This window comes from Rattus norvegicus, chromosome 15 (genome assembly GCF_036323735.1).
Source record: "Rattus norvegicus strain BN/NHsdMcwi chromosome 15, GRCr8, whole genome shotgun sequence".
NCBI lineage: Eukaryota > Metazoa > Chordata > Mammalia > Rodentia > Muridae > Rattus > Rattus norvegicus.
The window spans coordinates 60,356,500-60,378,272 of NC_086033.1; the positions used below are offsets into that span (position 1 = coordinate 60,356,500).

Genomic DNA, 21,773 nt, shown 5'->3' on the forward strand with positions numbered 1-21,773 from the left:
GTTAAATTTAACTTTGCATTGAACTACAACAAAACAGTACAGCATATATATGAAACACTGGTTTTCAAACATCAGACAACAGCAATGTAGGGTGTAACTGATACCTCAGAAAGGAAACACTGCCTGCCAGCGACTTCCAGGTCACAACACAGGACAGCAAAGCCGGGGAGTCTGGCAGTCACAGTGAGTTCTAGAGACAATGCTGGTCCATGTTATAGAACAGAGTATTAAAGGAAAAATGCAACGGTAGCAAGTGCTCCAGAGGTCTAAAGGAAGGTTTTCCTATAATTGTTAGCAAAATACAAATTAGCATCTGAGGTTGAGGAGTGATTCAAGAGCAGTATACCAAGCAGTACTCAAGACCAAACTGGGTTTGGAATACTTCATATTCTTACCAAGAGAGTAGGGAAAAGCAAAACTCCTGTAGCCCATCAGACAACATGCAGCCTCCCCAGAAGCCATCCACATTGGGATGGGAAATCAAAACATCACCACTAACAAAACCTCAACGTGGGCCTTGAAACAACCCTCAGAGTACAAATAATCTAACTGTGCAGTCCAACTACAGCCAGCTCTCTGGAAAAGTGCACATCAAGGAAGCGATACTGGAAAAACTCAATGGTGGACAGACAATATATAAAGGAGGGAAACCTGACCCTAACAGGGAGAGAGAAAAGGGCAACAACTATACACCTAGAAGTGATACACTGGAAACAGAGAGAGAGAGAGAGAGAGAGAGAGAGAGAGAGAGAGAGAGAGAGAGAGAGAGAGAGAGAGAGAGAGCAAGCGCATGAGCATGAAATCAATGTTATGTCGTATGATGCTGATCCTGGTTGTCAACTTAACTTCATCTGGAATCCATGGAAACCCAGGTAGCTGGATACACCTATGAAGGATTTCCTTGTTTAGATCACTTGAGGTGAGAAGATTTCTCAAGTCATGTGAGGCAGAAGACCCACCCTAAATCTGGGCTACCCCTTGTGGTGGCAGCCTACATAAGGAAGCTTTTGCTCTGCTTGCCTGCTCGCTCACTCTTGCTGGCAAGTTCATCTACCCTGTTGCTGAGGCACTGCTTCACTGGTGTCAGAGGCTGCTTCTGCAGGATTCCAGCACAGACTGAGGACCAACCAAGACACTGAACATCAAGGACTGAAAAACAAATGTACTTTTGGTTTTTTCTTTAGGAGTAGCCACTTTTAGACCAGCCAGCCCACATCCTATGAGCCACACTAATAAATCTGTCCCCTTTTTATTGGATATTATTTTATTTACATAAATGTTATTCCCTTTTCCAGTTTCCTAGACATAAGCCCCCTATCCCATCTCCCCTTCCCCTTCTTCCATGAGGGTGTTCCCCTCTCTCCAACCACCAACCCCTTCCCGCCTCCCTGCCCTGACATTCCCTTACACAGGGTGGGGGGTGGGGGGGGCAGTCCAGCCTTAGCAGGACCAAGGGATTTTTCCTCCCATTGGTGCCCAACAAAGCCATCCTCTGCTACATATGCAGCAGGAGCCATGGGTCTGTCCATGTGTACTCTTTGGATGGTGATTTAGTCTCTGGGAGCTCTGGTTGGTTGATATTGTTCTTACGGTGTTACAAACACCTTCAGCTCCTTCAGTCTTTTTTTCTAACTCCTCCAAAAGGGAACCCATTCTTAGTTCAATGGTTTGCTGCTAGCATTGGCCTCTGTATTTGTCATGCTCTGGCTGAGCCTCTCAGGAGACAGCTATATCAGGCTCCTGTCAGCATGCACTTCTTGGCTTCATCAGTCTTATCCAGTCTTGATGGCTGTATATATATATAGGGCACATGTGGGCAGACTATGGATGTCTGTCTGTTCCTTCAGTCTCTGCTCCAAACTTTGTTTCCATATCCCCTCCTATGAATATTTTTGCCCCCCCCTTTAAGGACTGAAGCATCCACACTTTTTAATACATAAAAACACATTCAATGAATTCTGTTCCTTTACAGAATTGACTAATATACTGTGCCCTATACATTCAAGAGGGAAGAAAACATGATCATGATAAAGGAAGAAACACAAGACATCAGACTATAACAGAACTTCTGACAAGGAAAGAAGGGGAACCCTGCAAATGAACAGATTAAGTCAAGAGGAGTGGGTTGGGAGATGGGAGAGAGGATGAGGTGAGGGTCAATCAAAACCAAAGATTGTGGGAAATGCCTGACATGTGGTTGATAAAACTAAATATGAAGAGGTAGCCTGCACAGGTTATTAAGTGAACAATTCAATGCCAAGGTGCCTTATGAGTTGTTAGTCCGGGAGGCTCTACAGCCCCCAAAACAATACAGGAACTGCCACTGTTGGTGGTTGCTGGTAGACCATATTACTGAAGATACCACACGGAACTGAGACAGAAGCTTCCTCCCTGCTGGAAAGTGCTATGTAGGTTGTTGGGGGTGGATTTTCATAAACAGGCTTACTCACCTGTACCACATTACTAACCTGTCAGGCAAGATCTGCCCACTGATGCAATAAGGGCAAATTATGAGAATAGCCAATGGCTTTCTCACTGGAACAAGAGGGAGTTCACATCTGGTACGGCAAACCAAAGTCCCTCATAGCTGGGGGGTCATAGGCCCTAGTGAGGAAGCTATAGCTATAGTTTTACAGAATAATGTGCCCACCAAATTATCTTCTAAATTACTCTGTGTAGCTCCACAGATCAAAGACGGACAGTGGTAATGCAGACAAGCAACCAGTCAATGATGAGAATCACTGACTACTGAATGCTCAGGAGACCTGCCCCATCCCTCTAATTCACAGAACACAGAGAGGAGATGGAAGGAATGGTGTCCCTACATGAGGGGCATGCACTCAAAGAAGCTGTACTCACCTCGACAAGACCTACTTAAGACTCGGCCCATCAACATTTGTTTCAAAGGAGGGACTCACAAGGCTCAACCTCTCCCTGAGGATGGATAGACAGTTAAAAGTAGCTACGGAGTAGAGCTCCACGAGACTTCCCTCCTCACCAACAATCCATAGGCAGTAAAAGGTTGATAGGGAGAGTGAGAGATTTCCTTCAGTGTTGTAGCCACTGGTGAGGTACTCCGCACTACGCTCCTGTAAATAATCCCTCACCTGTATTATGTAAGAAAGCCTATTGAAACTCACCGGGTCACCAAAAAGTCACCAAAGTAGAAAGAGACTAGTTAGAAAGAGAAAGGGAGTCACCAGGCGTGGGAAGACATAAGAAGTTAATGGGGTGAATGATTAATACATTATATTCATGTACCAAACTGTCATGACACTGTGTAATTCCTATATGAATAAAAACGCTAAAAATAAAAGAAGTGGGGTTGGGGATTTAGCTCAGTGGTAGAGCGCTTGCCTAGCATCGATCCCCAGCTCCGAAAAAAAGAAAAAAAATAAATAAAAGAAATATTTCTAACATGCTTGATGCATTAACAGCAGATTTAATACTGAAGTGAAACTGTAGATAATATAATAGAAAATATAAAACAAAAAATATCACAGCAAAACACAGGAATTTAAAAACAGGCAATCCCACAGCATTAGGACCTATTAAGCATTGTTTTTGATTTTTTGGGTTTTTTTTGTTTGTTTGTTTGTTTGTTTTAAAAAGTAGGTACATGGAAAAGGTCAGTTGAGGAACAGAACCAAAAAAAAAAGAAAAGAAAAAGAAGGCAAAGCAGTCTAGAATTGGTCTGGAATGTACCAAATTTGATGAAAACAATGACAGATCTAAGAAAATCCAATAAATATTAAAAACATTTTTTAAAAACCACCTATGTGAGTCACAACCAAATTGTTAGAAACAAAAGAACATCTTCCCAGTGATGAGGAAGGAGAGTGAGGCGGACAGCAGGCCTGACACTAGGCAGCCTGGAGCAGGACAATGATCATCAGTTCTAACAACAGAAAGAGAGGAAAGTGTTAACAGCCACACATGATAAAAAATACCTTTCAAAGAGTAAGACAAAATAAATGTCTTCTTACTAATCAGGGCTGTGAGCATTCATCACCAGCTGATCACAAAAAATTAACTATGAGAAGAAACTCTTCAGGCAAAGGAAAACAATACTAGATGGACCTGAACCTTCCAAAGTAATAATGGAAGATGAAACGGTAAAAACAGTAATGTACGAGGATTTCCTCAGTTTGTAGTCACTTTAAAAAAATAGCTTAAAGATATCAACTGATTAGACACTGAAGTGAGTGGCAGGACAGAGAGAACAAAGGATGTGGTGGGTGAGCTGTGAGAAGTCAGTCATTAGATGCTACATCACGTATAAAATGGTACTGTGCAAAAACAGGCCGTGCTGAGCTAAAGCTCTAAGCCCTACAGTGGCCAGCAGAGAAAGGAAACAGAATTAGCACTAACAGTGAGCAGTGGGAGGACAGGGTGATGCTGTCCTCGCCTGCAGAGACAAGGCTTAGGCTCCGCCTCAGCCATGACAACAGCATGGCAAGGCAGGACTCACATGCTGGTTCCTCCCTCAGGCACAGAGTACTGCTTGACTTACTAAATCTAAAAATACCACAACTCTCCTAACTGCCTTCCTAAACAATAGCCAATTACATTAAGGAGAAAGAGCATTTCCATTTCTACAATGACTAAGACACTGGCTTTCTGATAGTTTTTGGCTGTTCATATCCAGCACTAAGGGCCAGATCAGTCTTTGCTGTAAGGTGGGCCTGTCTGTCCTCCGGATGCCAGCTGTGAAAAACAACTCTCCAGAAGTCCTCTCATGTGCCTGGCAGAGCAAAGCTAGCTTTAGCACTGGAAACTATGGTGCCTTGTATTACAATTAAGTGGATTCATTTATGCCCTGCATTAACTACTAGCAACATTCACTCACCAGTCCTCAAGTGTCTGTAACAGTGGCTAAGATGCAGAAAACCTTTCAGTCAAGAGTTCACTTACTCTCCAAGGCCAGGCCTTACTTATCTCTCTACATTCTCCAAAGTTCTTATCAAAACCAAACCCATTATTTACTGAACTGAACAAACAAAAGTTAAGGGAATTAATTGTCAAGCATATGAAATTGAGGGACACTGTTAACAATGTCTAAGTGAGCAGGGTCACTTAGACAAGAACTGTTTGAAGTTAACCATTTTTATTTTCTTACACAGCCATAGAAAAATGTCACTGGTCTTTCAACCACATTCCTAAAGTACGTCTAAGTCCAGCCAGCCATTGGTATTTCAAGTATCAGGGCCTTGTTGACAGACATTAAGTATGAACTGTAACTCCGTCTACAGCAGTTGTAAATATAACTTCAAGAAGAAAACACACAAACTGAAACCTTCAGCACTATTGTCAACGCGATCATGTTGTCATGACCACACAGTTATGTCCTTACTACTATGCACCATCCTCTACAGACTGTCTCTGAACAAAACCACGGCTGGTTTTGGAGTCATGGAACAAATCTCTTCCCAGGACTGCCTGTGACTCCCTGACTCTAACGGCACATCACTGAAAAGCATCACACACATAGTGAGCCTCTGCCCCAGGCTGCCAGGAGCAGATAATGTGAGTGAGGCGGATGCAGAAGGTGTGCTGCCTGGCCACAGGAGAATCATGTAAGCCTGCACAGAGGCCTTCATCAAGGATATATAAGTAGTAATGAGAAGGGAGGTGTGAAACCTGAAGTTAAGGTCTGAACTTAAGAGAAGCAGAGGAAAAGCAGAGTCTTCATCAATTATGAAATAATTGGAAGACGGTGCTTTACATCAATATGGCATTATCCAAAAAGCAACTAATAACAGACTTACTCAATGTCAAACCTGGAAATGGTACTCTAAGAATCATTTATACATTCAGAATTTAAAGCTGACCCAAGACAGTAGAAGAGAATATAAGATTATCCAAAAATCTAAAGGAATAATTACTATCAATGGTTCAAGGCAGGTAAAAAGAAGAAGAAAAAAAAAAAAGCAGTGGGGAACCACAATTATGTGTCAATCTAAAGCACAGGTGGTAGGAGTTTTTAAACAAGTTCTAAGTATGTGTAGTCAGCACTAGACTGAAAAGAAAAATGACAATTTCTTCTCTGAACACTGCAGAAGCCCAGTACAGAGTCAGCAACAAACAGGACACATCATACTTCTGCACCATAACTGCAATTTGCCAGCTAGAAAGAAACTGTGTCACACATGTGAATCTACAATTCTCATGGCATCATTATGCCCATTATATAAATTATTTTAAGCAGTCTGTCACCTAACAAACCCAAGAGAACCTGTCCTGGAAAGGGATCACTGAATCTGGTTACAACTCTAGGTAGCTGAGACCAAGTGCAATGCAGGACTTGGGGGAAGAACTCAAACCCTAAGACACTACAGTACACCAGAGGTATCCATCATTTCCTCCCAACTACAGATGTCCCACATCTTAAAGACCTTGCTGAAGCAGTCTGAGAAGCCACATGTGTAGTTCCCCACCATCCACCTCCCGTTGTCAACTTCCTACTCTACATCTTCCTACTCTATGCTAAACCAACTTGACAAGACCTGGAAAGCTGACCACTGCTTTCTCTCCATGTACAGACATTTTGAATTGAGAGTTAAAGAGGTCAGTAGGAACTATGATGCCAAGTCAAGGTGGGTCTGATGTGAACACTCTGGCAAACCAAAGAACAAAAACCAAGAGGTTTCAGGAGAAGGTGATTATTTAACAACTGAGGAGGGCATGCAGCTAGTAGAAGGGAACTAAAAGAAAACTCTATGTGCTCCAACCTCAAGATGGTCCAGTTTCCCAGCCACTGAGCTAAAATTGCAAACTGGACCTTGGCATCAGTGTTACAAAATTATGACAAATGCCTTTTTCAAGTAAGCTAATTCTAATGGCCTTTTGATTCTGGCAGCCAAATAATCCTCAAACCATTAAGGAAGGTCAAAGGAAAAACACCTAGTCAGAGGCTAACACAAAATCACTAAGCTTCCTCCTCCTGTCAAGTCCAGTCAATAATCCATACATTCTGAGTGCTTATCTTCAGGAGGTCATTTTCAATTAATTTCTTTCTCAAAGGAAGAACAGAAAAGAAAAAAGAGAAGAAAAGAAATGGATCTGCCCCGTTTGCTTTTAAAACAGTAAGGCACATTTTTTCCTGGGCCAGAATGCCAGTGTGTCTGCCTTCTACTGCCACTCAAGCAAATGCAGATCTTCTAACCTCCCAACACTCGTTCTTTTACTGGTTAATTCTTTTTACTACCAGGGCCACTTCACAAAAAGAAAAGGAGAAAAAGAAAAAAATTACGTAAGTAATTACTCCATCCAAAGTTAATTTAATTGCTTTCCAAACACAAGACAGAGCAACCACTGCCCTAAAAGTCTGAAACCCTTGCCACAAGTTAGAGGAATGGAAGGGAACTTTTGTAATCTCCTTTGCCCATTCACCTAAGTTTTTCATATCTTCGTGTGTGGTTAGAATTCCCCTATTTATAACTGGAATTTTCCCTTTAGACAACCTGCTGCATTATGCTTTGAATTGGCTGAGTTCCTTTCCCAGACACTAAATCTTTGGAATTAAAATAAAATGTACCATCCTTTCTCCCAGAGGATTTTCTTCTGTTTCCTAGTCGCAGCCCTGGAATTCAGAGGTTAGAGAGAAGGCTAGCAAAACTCTCACTATAATTATGGGGTTCTAACTTCAGTATCTTCAACGACTGGGAAAAATCACTGGCCACAGAGTATTTACTGCCAATTCCTTTCCAGGCAGATCAGTTGAGCAGTTTCGTAGCTATCTATCTACATTAGCCACAGCACAGCTTATAAACCCACTTCTTCCCCCAGTTCCCTCATATCCCTTTATCCCTCCTAAGTCAGCTACTAACAACACAACTAATTGTTTAATTTACTGCCAACCCATGATTCACAGTTCTGCCTGGAAAACACAATTAAGTATGAATAACCAGGATATTCCTTGAAAAATGCTCCTACAGTTTGAAAGATTAGGTGACACTATTTAAAATGACATCAATCATACCAGGCACTGAGCTGCCTTCTACCAACACACACACACACACACACACACACACACACACCCAAACGCGAAGATATTAAAACAAAATCATCTTTGCATAAATAAATACTCCACCTTTCCTGACACTCTTATTTTTAGATATTTTCATACATAACAAAATTGAGTATCAACATAAATAACACTGCTAACAAGGTGAGAAGATGCAACGGAAAACAGGCGTTTTAGAAGCAAATGAATAATTACAAAGCTAAGAAGAACTGCGAATATTAACTCCAGTATGCGCCAAGGCCATTAGCGATGTGTCTCAGCAGTATTGCTCACCGTGAAATGCCTTAATGCCTAAAGCTAAGCCACCTCCAACTAATAGGGTTTTTTTTTTTTTTCTTTTTAAAGAGCAGAGGTAAAGGGCTGTCACCAAGCCATACGAGGGGTTTAGATTGTACTGTCACTGTGGTTTGGCCAGCCCATTTTCTATTTGGTAGCGCAGTTCGGATGCTTGGCCAGCCTGGGGGCGACGTGACAGCGATGCAAACAGCGGTATCTGAGGTTAGGGCAACGTCGCGGACCTGGGCTCGGACGCTGACAGGGAAGGATGCTGCTGCGGAGGACAAAGTGCACTGTCCTCCCGCCTGCGCCCCACGCAGCGAGGCCACGGCGCCCCGCCGCAGTCTGGACCAGGCCTGCTGGCTCCCCGCTCCCCGCCCCGCTCACCCGGCGGCGCAGCCTCTCAGTTCCCGGGCATGTCACCCTCCCGTCACGGCCCGCAACGCCCGGTGGCGCGAGCCGCGGCGCAGCGGCGATCCCTCGCCCGCCCCAGCCCGCGACGCCACCGCCGCCGCCTCCCCACGCCGCCCACTCACTCTCGCGAGAGCAGTCGCACCTCTCGCGAGAACAACCCCGTGGCCGAGCCCGCGCAAAAGGAACAAGGAGGGGGGAAAAAATCTTCCCACGTGCTCTGGAGGGCAAAGCTGCGGGTCGCCCGTCACGTGACGTGGAGGCACCCTCTCCATTGGCCGGGTGGCCCTCGGCCCGTGGGAGCTTTAAACCCGAAGCTGACCTACGAACTCTCCGCTGACGTCTTGCGCGCTTCCTGGTGCGTTGCCTTGGGAACCGCTTAACCCTTTCCTCTAGCAAGCAATGGAGCCTAGGGAGCTGACGTCCGCCTCCTTAGACTATCTGCCTTGGTCCGCCCCACCTTCCTGGGGCTGGTTTCCCACAGCGGCAGCCCACTAGATCAAGGGTCCACGCACGGCCCATCCCTCAGAATGACTCTGCCCGGTTCCCAACATCACCAGGGAAAACCAGGGGGTTGGGGGATGGGGAAAGCACCAGGCCTCGGGCCCAATCTGAACCTCTGGAGTCAGTCCAAGGGGAATGCACCTCCCTACCCCATGGACCATTGAAATTGGGAAATAAGGCTTTGACCACCAAGAACCCTAGCCTTGGATGACAAGCTATGTGACTCCTGTTTAAATCGGAAGGATCAGTACAGTCACGTTGCATGGTCTCCTCAAGGACATCCGGTCCTCAAGTTGGCAGAGAGATGAGAAAGACGTTTTGAAGTATATATTCCTTACTTCTTTTGTCCTCTTCAGGGAAGAGGAACAAGAAAGAGTACATTCATATATTCGTTTTCTTCAGCCGAAAGCTGTCATCCTTACTACAGCTTTTTAGTTATCATCCCAGTTTGTCTATTGAACCATGATGAAGGCAAATAGACTAGGATGTAGAGATTGGGGGCTGGGAAGAGAGATCTGTAGGTGTTAACTCGCAAATCATCACAATCTGATGGTGGTTACAATTGGGCCACTACTTGGGGGCGGTGCCCTTGTGGGAGGAAAGATAAAAGCAGTGATTTGGATAATAGCCCTACAAAAATGGGAGGGCAGAGCATCGCTAGCAAAAAGTAGGATAACTCACATGCCCGAAATTGGGATGTAATGTAGCAAGCACATTTGAACGACAACAAGAAATAAACCTGGGATGATAATGGAGGCTAGATCTCTTACAGCTGTATCAGCCAAGAAAAGAACTGGGAATGTACAGTGAGCAGCTTTAAAGATTTATTTTTTTTATAGGAGGGAATAATAACAATTAGCTTTTTAAAAAATACTTTTTAAAAAATATGGAACATAAAATAATGTTCTTTGTAGATTTTAGTAGAGTGAGATTAGAAAAGAGGTTGGAGGCTGGAAAAAGAAGTTTAATTCAAAACAAAAGAAATCAGGAAGTCTTCCAGTATGAAACACTCCACTAACTAGTGACATAAGCAAGTCATAAGCTCTTTATGATCCTGAGTCTCAAGTTCCTCGTACATAAAACAAGGCACTCTGGTCTCCACACAGGCTGGCTGAGACTGAATTCCATTTTGTCGCGCTTGCCCTGGCAGGGGAAGCAGGTGAGGGAAATGAACTTTTCTGAAAGACGAGATAGCAGGCTGGGCAAGCCAAGTGAAATTGGACCTCACACACCAACTGAGACACTGTAACTGACTGAGCCAGATACCAGGAATGCTTTCCTAAGAAATGCTGGCCTCTGGGTGTGGAAACGGAAGTAACACCACCTGCTCACCCCCATAGTCCCTTCCTCTGGAGCCACTGTGAATCTATGTCACATCCAAAACATTCCCATGTGCCTGACCAGAGCAATGCAACATCTGAAAGTTAGCATCTTACTTTTAATAAGATTTAAGAAGGGAAAAATGTGTCAAGTATTATTTTAACAAGACCTTTAAAAGAAATCTCCCCACTCCTTCAAATAAGGCTATTTTAAAGGCTAGTTTGGAGTGCTCTTTGGGATCTTTGCAGCTCTCATAAGGATTAATAGAAGCAGCTGCTTGGTATAGATGACTTGGGCAGAGGACTCTACTCTACCATCCAAACATATTAACAGGATCATAAACCATCCCAACTTACTCTAGCTGGGAAGTGATTGTGGTTCTTTGTGCTAGCTGTTTGGAGTGCTATGGATATAAAGAGAAAAGAAATGTAAGACCTCCTAAAGTATCCCTAGTTCTTAGATTCTTTCAAAACATCTTTTACATGCATGCACACGTGCATTATATAAATATATGTATATATATATATAGTTTTACTCCAATATAACTTACATGCATTTTCATGTTGTATAATCACAGAACTGTGCACCAACATTGTAATCTCATTTTCAAAATGACTTTGTCCTCCCGTTTTCAAAAAATACCCATTAGCAACCAGTAATCCCCTATCACACCCTCAGGCTTAAGCAATCACTAATAATCTTTGTTTCTATAAACTTGCCTAGTCTGGGTATTTAATGTTAATGAAATTAAATAATATGTGATCTTTTTTTGTCAATTTATCCACTTAGTACATTGTTCTTAAGGGACATTCATGCTATAACATGTCAGGATTTCATTTCTTCTTAATAACAATGATTCTATTCTATGCATATAGTATATTGTGTTGATCACCTTATAGTTGATAGATATGTGGGTTGTTTTCACTTTGAGCTATTAATAGTGTGTACTGAACATTTATCTAACATTTTGTGGCAGATGTTGTTTCCCATTTTTAATTTTAAAGAATATGTTTATGGGGCTGGCGAGATGGCTCAACAGTTAGAGCACTGGCTGCTCTTCCAGAAGACCTACATTAGGTTCCCCCACCCACATGACAGCTAACAACTGTCCATAACTCTAGTTCCAGGAAAACCAACACCCCCTTCTGAATGCCGTGGGCACTGCATGCACGTGGTTCACTTACATACATACATTGAAGTATGTGCATATACACACGTATATGTGTGTATGTGTGTGTGTGTGTGCTCGTGCGCACACGTGCGTATACCTATACATAACAAATCTTTCTAAAATTAAAGGACATAAAATTGTCTAGTTTACGAAGTCCTTACTTCCAGTGTTCCACAGAAACACTTTCTTTGTTCCTGTGGCTTTTTTTTGGCGGGGGGTGCTCTATTGAGCATAGTTAGTGTACCTGCAGGAGTATTTGTACTCAGACAATTCACATCTGACCACATCATTCACCAGCTTAAAGTCCTGTGCTTCTCCCTGAGGCCCGACTTGATTTCTTTGCTCTCATGCCATTCTCTCTTTGAGAGTCTTGACACACGACCCGACCCTGCTTCAGACCTTGCCTTCAGCCCGGCACTTCTTCTATGACTGCCCAGAACCCAGGACCTGTCGGCTCTGTGGTCATTCCTGCAGGAAGTCATGTCCTCAGTCCCTGCATGAAGGACTCTGCCTTTTCTCTGAAGCCCTTGCCCACATGTAACGATTTTCATTTGTGTGATTACATTTAACTAATGCTCATCTCTTCCACCAGACCAGAGGATCCAAGCGGGATTCACATCTATGTTTCTTAGCAGTAAAATCTGAGTAAAAGTTACAATCTAAACGTGTGCTGGGCTAAGGGAAGCCAAGGCCAAGGCCGGCTGCAGATTTGTTCTGAGGCAAAGAAGAATTCAAGGAAGAGAAGAAACGAGGCCAGTGTACAAAAGAGCCGAGGCAGCAGGTTGCCAGGTTACAGAACACAGTTTGCTCTAAGGACGCCTAGGAAAGCATCAGAGAAACCCTCTCATGGCCCCAGAAAATGTTTACTTCTTGCTTGTGTTTATAGCCCTGGTGATTGAATCCAGGGCCTCAGGCACACCAGGCAAGCAGTCTCATTGCCCAGTTTTTACTTTCTATTCTGAGATAGTCCTACTAAATTAACCCAAGCTGACCTGGAACTCACTCTGTACAGTAGGCGAGCCTTGAGCCCTCAGCAACCTGAGCAGCTGAGATTACAGGTCAGACCTGACACCACAGGGACAATTTAGTAAGTAAATTGCTAGTGTCCTCTCCCACATGACCTTCTGTAATGAACGAAAAGGTGCTTTCACTTGTAGACATGATCCGGCGGAGCCACAATGCTTCGGTGACAGACACAATAGAAAAACCATGGCCTAGCCACATTGATCTGTTCCTGATCACATCTGGCACTAATGTCACAGTGCATGCTGAAATCAACTAGGTCAGCCTGGTCCTGCCTGTCAGTGAGACTGATCACACCACACAAAGCTGGCTCCCAACTTAATCTCTCCTTGACGTTCTGACTATAAAGGAAGGCATCGTCTTTCCCCAGAAGGCTCGGACCTCTACACCAGCAACCTCAGATAGCCAAAGCAGATTCCATGTTGCTTCCTGTTTGAAAACTTGACTCGCCCCTTGGCTGAGTTGCTGGATTCCTCCCTGAGCCGTTCTGCATGAGTGATGGACCCAGCTGTCAGTTCACTCGTAGAAAACGTGTCAAGTTCTAGTGCACATCCTTCAGTTCTTGTCTCTGGTTTGTTTGTTTGTTATGGCTATACGTTAACTCAGACTCACATAAAACATAGAAAACTCAGAAGAGACAGTGAAACCCTCCTGTACCGTGCATTATTACAGCACTATTACTTGATAATAACCCAATGTAAGGATTCTGAAAGTAGAAAAATACAAATTTATAACCCATTTGAATTATTAAAAGCTTTTAAAATCGAAGTGATGAAGTCCTTACAACATTGTTGTTTGTTTATTTTTGCTTTGAAGTGGTGGGGACCCAACCCAGGGTCTTGTACTCTACCACTGAGCTATCTATCCCCTTGGTCTCCACACCTTTGTTTCAAGAGTATATTAACAGTGTTAGTTTTCCATTGTTGTGAAAAAATATTGTGATCAAAAGCAATTCAAAGACAAAAGGCATTATTTCAGCTGGTAGATCCACGACAGGAGGATTTAACTTAGTATGGCTTACTAATTATGATGTTAGTAGCTGTGCCCAGAGATTCAGTCACCTGTTGACTCTAACCTAAGTTCGTGTGGTGTTTTCCTTCACACGGCGACTCAACTGAGTTCAAGAGAAAGGTACTATGGCAGGTACCCTAGCTACTCACAGACTTTGAATGTGTGGGGCTGGCGTGGCAGCAATTCGCCATGGGAACTTAGTGAGTTGGGTGGAGAGATTTTGAGAGTTCTGGGCTAGAGAGTCTGTCAAAATGAGAACAGCCCGCCAGTGCCTGACGTAGTATGGGGTGGTGCCATTTCTATTATTTAACGCAACAAGGTATATACTCTCAGAGCCTCGTGTGTGTGTGTGTGTGTGTGTGTGTGTGTGTGTGTGTATGTGTGTGTGTGTACATACGAACATAAACATACTTCTTCCATCAGCATATATGTGTGTCTATATTACATATACATACACATACATTATATATACTATACTTCATTCATATATATATACATATATATATATATATCATATACTCCAGCTCCTGAAGGATCCATAACCTCCCCAAACAAGAGTCACCACCAGCTGAGGACCAAGTGTTCAAATAACTGAACCTGTCAGAGGCATTTCTCATTCAAACAATTACAAAGAGCATATACATCATATCATGATCTATTACGATGTTTATAATATGGACACCTATTATGTTGCAGCAAGTCTCTGGACCTATAGAAATACAACTGCAGCATTATTAGAATAGAGTACCTAGTAATGTTTCTAAAGCCGTGCCTCTACTTACCCTTCATGTTTGTGTGGGTGGGGTATGTACACTGCATGTATCATATGCGCATATGACATCTACAGAGGACAGTCAAAGGTATCAAAGTGTTGTGAGCTAAAATGCGTGAGTGCTGGGAACCCAATTCTGGTCCTCTTCAAGAAGAGCAAGCGTTCAAAAGCACTGAGTCACCTCTCCTGCCCACCACAGCTGTTATTAATAAATAGCACACGGGTGACTTCAGAAGCACTGTTCCAAGTTAGGGCCTTCTTGACTAGCAAAATGAAGTGTTATTACATATCATACTCAAACCTAATAATTATTCTTATTAAATCAAAACATTAGGTATCAATAATTTCCATTATATGACAGTCAGTTAAGAACATGTAAAGCATCATTGTCTAAAATTCAAAACCAAGCATTTTTGAAAGGATGTAATCAGTGCAATTACTTAAGACAGTTGTCATTCTTCCGGTTTCCATCTGCACCCTGAGCTGGCCCTGTGCCACAGCCCTCTGTGCCCAGATCCTGCTGGGAGAGAACTGGTCTCCCGAGAGTGCTGACACACCTGAGAGCTCAGGTAGGACTACCACTTCTGCTCTGAGGGACCCACCTAGAGCCCTCAGGAGACAGGAACCAGGGAGCAGTCTAGGATAGGGTCCTTCAGGTTTCCATCTGTGCCCAGAGTTGGCCCTGTGCCACAGCTCTCTGTGCCCAGATACCACCAGGAGAAAGCTAGTCTCCCAGGAGTGCTGACACACAGACTTACAGGAGGGTCAAGCCACTGTCAGAGACAGCAAGACAAGCTAACACCAGAGATAAACAGATGGCAGGAGGCAAGTGCAGGAACCAAAGCAACAGAAACCAAGGCCACTTGGCATCTTCAGAACCCTGTTCTCCCACCAGAGCAAGTCCTGGATACCCAAACACACCAGAAAAGCAAGATTTTGATTTAAAATCATATCTCATGATGATGTTAGAGGACTTTAAGAAGGACATAAATAATTCCCTTAAAGAAATACAGGACAACACAGGTAAACAGGTAGAATCCCTTAAAGAGGAAACACAAAAATCCCTTAAAGAATTACAGGAAAACACAGCCAAATAGATGAAGGAATTGAACAAAATCATCCAGGATCTAAAAATGGAAATAGAAACAATAAAATCACAAAGGGAGACAACCCTGGAGATAAAAAACCTAGGAAAGAGATCAAGAGTTATAGATGCAAGCATCACCAACAGAATTCAAGACATAGAAGAGAGAATCTCAGGGACAGAAGATACCATAGAAAACATTGACACAGCACTCAAAGAAAATGCAAAAAGCTCCTAGCCCAAAACATCCAGGAAATCCAGGACACAATGAGAAGATCAAACCTAAGGATAATAGGTATAGAAGAGAGTGAAGACTCCCTACTTAAAGGGTCAGTAAATATTTTCAACAAAATTATAGAAGAAAACTTCCCTAACCTAAAGAAAGAGATGCCCATGAACGTACAAGAAGCCTACAGAACTCCAAATAGATTGGATCAGAAAAGAAATTCCTCCCATCACAAAACCAAATGCACAAAACAAAGAAAGAATATTAAAAGCACTAAGAGAAAAAGGTCAAGTGACATATAAAGGCAGACCTATCAGAATTACACCAGACTTCTCACAAGAGACTATGAAAGCCAGAAGATCCTGGGCAGATGTCATACAGACCCTAAGAGAACACAAATGCCAGACCAGGCTACTATATCCAGCAAAACTCTCACAACATAAATGGAGAAACAAAAATATTCCATAACAAAACCAAATTTTCACAATATCTTTCCACAAATCCAGCCCTACAAAGGATAATAGATGAAAAACAACACAAGGAGGGAGGCTGCACCCTAGAAAAAGCAAGAAAGTAATCTTCTTTCAACTAATCCAAAAGAAGATAGCCACACAAACATAATTCCACTTCTAACAACAAAAATAATAGAAAACAACAATCATTGGTCCCTAATATCTCTTAACATCAATGGATCAATTCCCCAATAAAAAGACATAGATTAACAGACTGAATACATAAACAGGACCCAGCATTTTGCTGCATATAGGAAATGTACCTCAGTGACAAAGACAGACACTACCTCAGAGTAAAAGGCTGAGGAAAAACTTTCCAAGCAAATAGCCCCAAGAAACAAGCTGGAGTAGCCATTCTAATATCACTTTCAACCAAAAAAAATTCAAGAAAGATAAGGCATGACACTTCATACTTGTGAAAGGAAAAATCCACCAAGATGAACTCTCAATTCTAAATATCTGTGCTCCAAATGCAAGGGCACCTACATTCATAAAAGAAATTTTACAAAGCTCAAAGCTTACATTGCACCTCACATAATAATAGTGGGAGACTTCAATACCCCACACTCATCAATGGACAGATCATGGTAACAGAAAGTAAACAAAGATACAGTGAAACTAACAAGTTATGAACCAAATGGATTTAACAGATATCTATAGAACATTTTATCTAAAACAAAAGAATATACCTTCTTCTCAGCACCTCATGGTACCTTCTCCAAAACTGACCATATAGTCAGTCACAAAACAGGCCTCAACAGATATAAGAAGATTGAAATAATCCCATGCATCCCATCAGATCACCATGGGCTAAAGACCCTGAGATTCCACCTCACACCAGTCAGATCAAAAATTCAGGTGACAGCAGATGTGGGTGAGAATGTAGAGAAAGAGAACCACTCTTTCATTGCTGGTAGGATTGCAAGCTGCTACAACCACTCTGGAAATCAGTCTGGCAGTTCCTCAGAAAATTGGACATAGTATTTCCTGAGGACCCAGCTATACCACTCCTGGGCATACACCCAAAAGATGCTCCAACATATAACAAGGACACATGCTCCACTATGTTCATAGCAGCCTTATTTATAATAGCCAGAAGCTGGAAAGAACCCAAATGTCCTTCAACAGGGGAATGTGATACATTTACACAGTGGAGTTCTACTCAGCTATTAAAAACAATGACTACATGAAATTCTTAGGCAAATGGGTGGAACTAGAAAATATCATCCTCAGTGAGGTAACCCAATCCCAAGAGAACACACATGATTTGCACTCACTGATAAGTGGATATTAGCCCAAAGGCTCTGAATAACCGATACAATTCACGGTCCATATGAAACTCAAGAAGGAAGACTAAAGTGTGGATACTTCAGTCCTTCTTAGAAGGGGGAACAAAATACTCACAGGAGGAAATATGGAGACAAAGTGTGGAGCAGAGACTGAAGGAAAGGCCATCCAGAGACTGCCCCACCTGGGGATCAATCCCATATATATACAGCCACCAAACCCAGACGATATGGCTGATGCCAAGATGTGCATGCTGACAGGAGCCTGATATAACTGTCTCCTGAGTGACTCTGCCAGAACCTACAAATACAGAGGCAGATATTCACGGCCAACCATTGAACTGAGAATGGGGTTCCCAATGGAACTGAAGAGGTTTGCAACCCCACAAGAAGAACAACAATATCAACCATCCAGACACCCCTCCTCCAGAGTTTCCAGGGACTAAACCACCATCCCAAGTGTACACAAGGATGGACCTATGACTCCAGCAGCATAGGTAGCAGAGGAAGGCCTTGTTGGGCATCAGTGGAAGGAAAGGCCCTTGGTCCTGTGAAGGCTCAATGCTCCAGTGTAGGGGAATGTCAGGACAGGGAGGCAGGAGGGAGTGAAGGGGTGGGTGAGTGGGGGGAACACCCTCATAGAAGCAGGGGAATTGGGGATGGGATAGCGGGCTTCTGGAGGGGAAACCAGGAAAGGGGATAACATTTGAAAGGTACATTTTAAAAAATCCATTAAAAGAAAAAGAGAGTATTCAAACTAAATCTGTGGGACAGGGTGATTACACCACCTTAAAAAAAGACAGTTATTATTCATTGGTTACTTTAAATGGCCCCTATATACAGAAGCACGGAACCCAATAAAAAGTTATTTTTAGATGTGACAAGTTCAAAAAAATCATGAAAGTTACCAAGGGTTTCAAGAGCATTTAAGGATATCAAAGTGGAGAGAAGATGTCCACTTTTGCATGTGGAATCTCTTCATCATGTGACAGCACATGCTGAAGGAGTCCAGATAACTTCCCTGAGGCTCCCCACAATGGAACTGATGGATGCCGGTTCTCTGGCCAGTCTTTATGAACATGAAAGTCACCACCATTGCTGGCCTGCGTCATTCCATGAGTCTAAGCTCATTCGGCTGAAGCATGCTGTTATCCAAAAAAGAACTGCATGAACAAAAAAGGCACAGACTCCACTAGTCTGGGCTAGTCATGCCTCACGGTGATCAAGTGAGCTAGTATCAGGAGTGAGGTGACTAGGAAACATGTTACGTACAAATTTCAACCCAAGTTTGTGTAACCCATAGAATGGAAGACCTGGGCAGATTATAGAAACTGAGGCTGAACGGCTATTGTGCAAGACATATCCCAAGCTCCTTTTCCTCTTCTAGGAGAAAAATAGATTTTTTACTCAAATATAAGGTGAAAGGTAATAAAACTATCTTCAAATGGAATGGGTAGACCAGGCTAGCTCAAACTCACAGCAACTGCTTGTCTCTATTTCCAGAGTGCTGGAGTCAAAAATCTCTGCCACCAAGCCTCAAGGAATAGGTTATTCTTATTTTTTAAAAAATTGATATAAAAATATTTGTTCCATGACAGGTGTAGCCCTGGCTGCCCTGGAACTCAGTCTGTAGACGCAGCTGGCCTCAGAGATCTGCCTGCCTCTCTGCCTTCTGAATGCTGGGATTAAAGATGTGCACCACCACCCCTTGAGCAAAACATTTTTTTGATATCTATATTTTTAAAAAATATATTCTTTGTAGAGCCCACATTTATAAGATCTCATCTATTGTTTTGTCATATTCTGTTCTTATTTCTAAGCTGATTTTAATGTTCTTCCTGTGTCCTTACACTGTGGTGATGGTTCAGGTTGCTGCCCTTCTCAGTCAACGTAATAAGATCCAAGAGACCTTGTTATCTGTAAACCCATGGCAGAGAATCCTGGCTGTAACAGGATTCCCACAGACCTCTTGTCTAACAGGAAAATACTGTGTAATTTTCTCTTTCCTTTGTTGATGGCCAGCAGCTGATCTGAAGTCACCACTTAAACTCTGGAAGAAAGTGAGATCTGTGGTAAATAAGGTCTCCGTTTCTCTTTCTTTCTCTCTCTCTTCCTTCCTTCCTTTCTTCCTTCCTCCCTCCCTCCCTTCCTTCTTTCCTTCCTTCCTTCCTTTCTTTCTTTCTTTCTTTCTTTTTCTTTTTTTTTTCTTTTTTCTTTTTGGTGGGGATGTAGTTCTGACTGGAAGACATGACTTTTTAAAATGGGAAAGAAAAGTCCCCATTTCTTAGGTGTCACTTGAACTCTAGTACTAAATCCGTACCCTTGAAATGTTGATATCAAGTTGACATGTTCTGTAACTTTAAAAAACAAACAACCAAAAAATAAAACCCCAATCTGTTCATTTTACTCTGTGTGATTCTGAGACTTCACCAGCCACTAAGTTCCGAGAAGAATCTATTCAACTGAAGTCTGCCAAATTTCTCAGTATCTTATTATATTTTTTTACTATTACCTCTTTTCTAATCTGGAGTCCTTGGAAGTGCCTTCTGGTCAGTGTTGCCTTTTGCTACAAAATCCTCTCATCTAGATGTTCTAACTAATACCTTTTTACACGCAGGGACCCTCTCCTGCAGCAATGGCACTCCATTCTTTTTGTTTGTTTTGGTGGCTGTTGTTTGAGACAGGGTTTCTCTGTGTAGCCCTACCTGTCCCGGAACTCACTCTGTAGACCAGGCTGGCCTGGAACTCACAAAGATCTGCCTGCCTCTGCCTCACTAGTGCTGGGATTAAAGATGTGTACCACCACCACCCAGCACAACACCTAATTCTTAAATACCACATACACTCTAGATAGCAGTCATTTCTGTGAATGTGTTCTCCTCTTGTCTGGGATGATCTGAGTCCTCCTCCATTAGACATGACATTCAGTGACACTCGGTACCATGCTATGGTTCAGCTGGTACTGGTGATCTTGGGGTTTTGTTTTCTTTTGTTTTGAGACAGGGTCTCACTACTTCAGGCTGTCCTGGAACTCACTCTGTAGACCAGGCTGGCATCAAACTCACAGAGATTCACCTGCCTTTGCCTTCTGAGAACTGAGATTCAAGGTGTGCACCACCACCCTCAGCTGGTCCCATTTGTTTCACGATTGTAACAATAATATATTAAGAACAATTGAATTCTTTGCTTGCCCTCGGTGGAAGTTCCTCTCAGCTTGCCCATCATAGAAGAGGGTCCTGAATTCTGCCTTCTCTTCATCTGTTCACATTTACCAACTTAAGCTTTTACTTCTGCCTAATATTTAATAATCCCAGAAACTTAAAGTAATGAACTGTTATGATATACAAGATATACACAAGAACAAAAAGCTACTGATAAAATCTCCAGGCATTCTCTGTCCTGTACTATACACTTGGTTTCACTAGGCTACCTCTGTAATGGATTCATTACTATGCTGATTCCGAGAAACATCACATTGCCTTTGTAATTGTTTCCAGTAACACTTGGCTCACTTCCCCTTGTACCTGAGAAACAGAAAGGAATCATCGAGTAGTCACCTGGTCCTCCTTTAATGACCAAGGTGTGTCCACTATTGTTCATTGCACTTCCGAAGGACATCTCTGTATGCTCAAGGAGGCTTTGCTCTCTGTTTTGGCCACTACAGTCATAGACATTGACTGTCAGCCCTTCTTTTGTTTCTCAAAATCCTGTCAATTATGGAAAAGGAAGATAGATACTTTATAGACATACAAAGAATGGAAATATGCATACTCTTAGGAAGAACCTGTTTTTGGTCTGTCTATCCAAGTGTCTTAGGATACCACTGCTAACCTGCCAGGCAGGAGAATATCAGCCAAACCTTAAAGATGTATTGTCAGTACCTCTCTTCCTTCCACCAAGATAACTAACCAATCATCTTCCTTCCCTCCATCTAACTCGATTATTTAAATGCCATCCATCTTTACCTCAGAACACACAATGTCTGTCAACTACATTTCTAAATTAGTGGGCTTAATTCTCCCTGTCAGCATTTGTAGTTTCAGAATATACTTTGGGGAAGTCTAAGATAATTAGCATATTTCCCAAAAGAAGTTAATAAGTTCAAATTCTGTGGTAGCCAAGGACAATGCTAAAGAATCTTAACCCTCTCA

The 21,773-nt window shown here is 42.6% G+C and overlaps 1 protein-coding gene and 1 long non-coding RNA gene across 5 annotated transcripts in view; one reads left to right on the plus strand and one right to left on the minus strand.

The window, feature by feature from the left end:
• The window catches only part of Akap11 (A-kinase anchoring protein 11), a 44,642-nt gene extending 35,661 nt beyond the window's left edge, over window positions 1-8,981 (minus strand). The window contains exon 1 of one of the 4 annotated variants that reach the window (XM_063274564.1): window positions 8,859-8,981. The gene's annotated coding sequence lies outside the window, so the exon portion shown is untranslated. The other 3 variants (XM_063274565.1, NM_001394793.1, XM_039093595.2) reach the window with 3 other exon arrangements.
• Window positions 8,858-13,499, plus strand: LOC120097049 (uncharacterized). The gene is made up of 2 exons (XR_010057964.1): window positions 8,858-9,071; window positions 12,301-13,499. It is a non-coding gene; the product is annotated as an uncharacterized LOC120097049 (long non-coding RNA).
• Window positions 13,500-21,773: the final 8,274 nt, after the last annotated feature.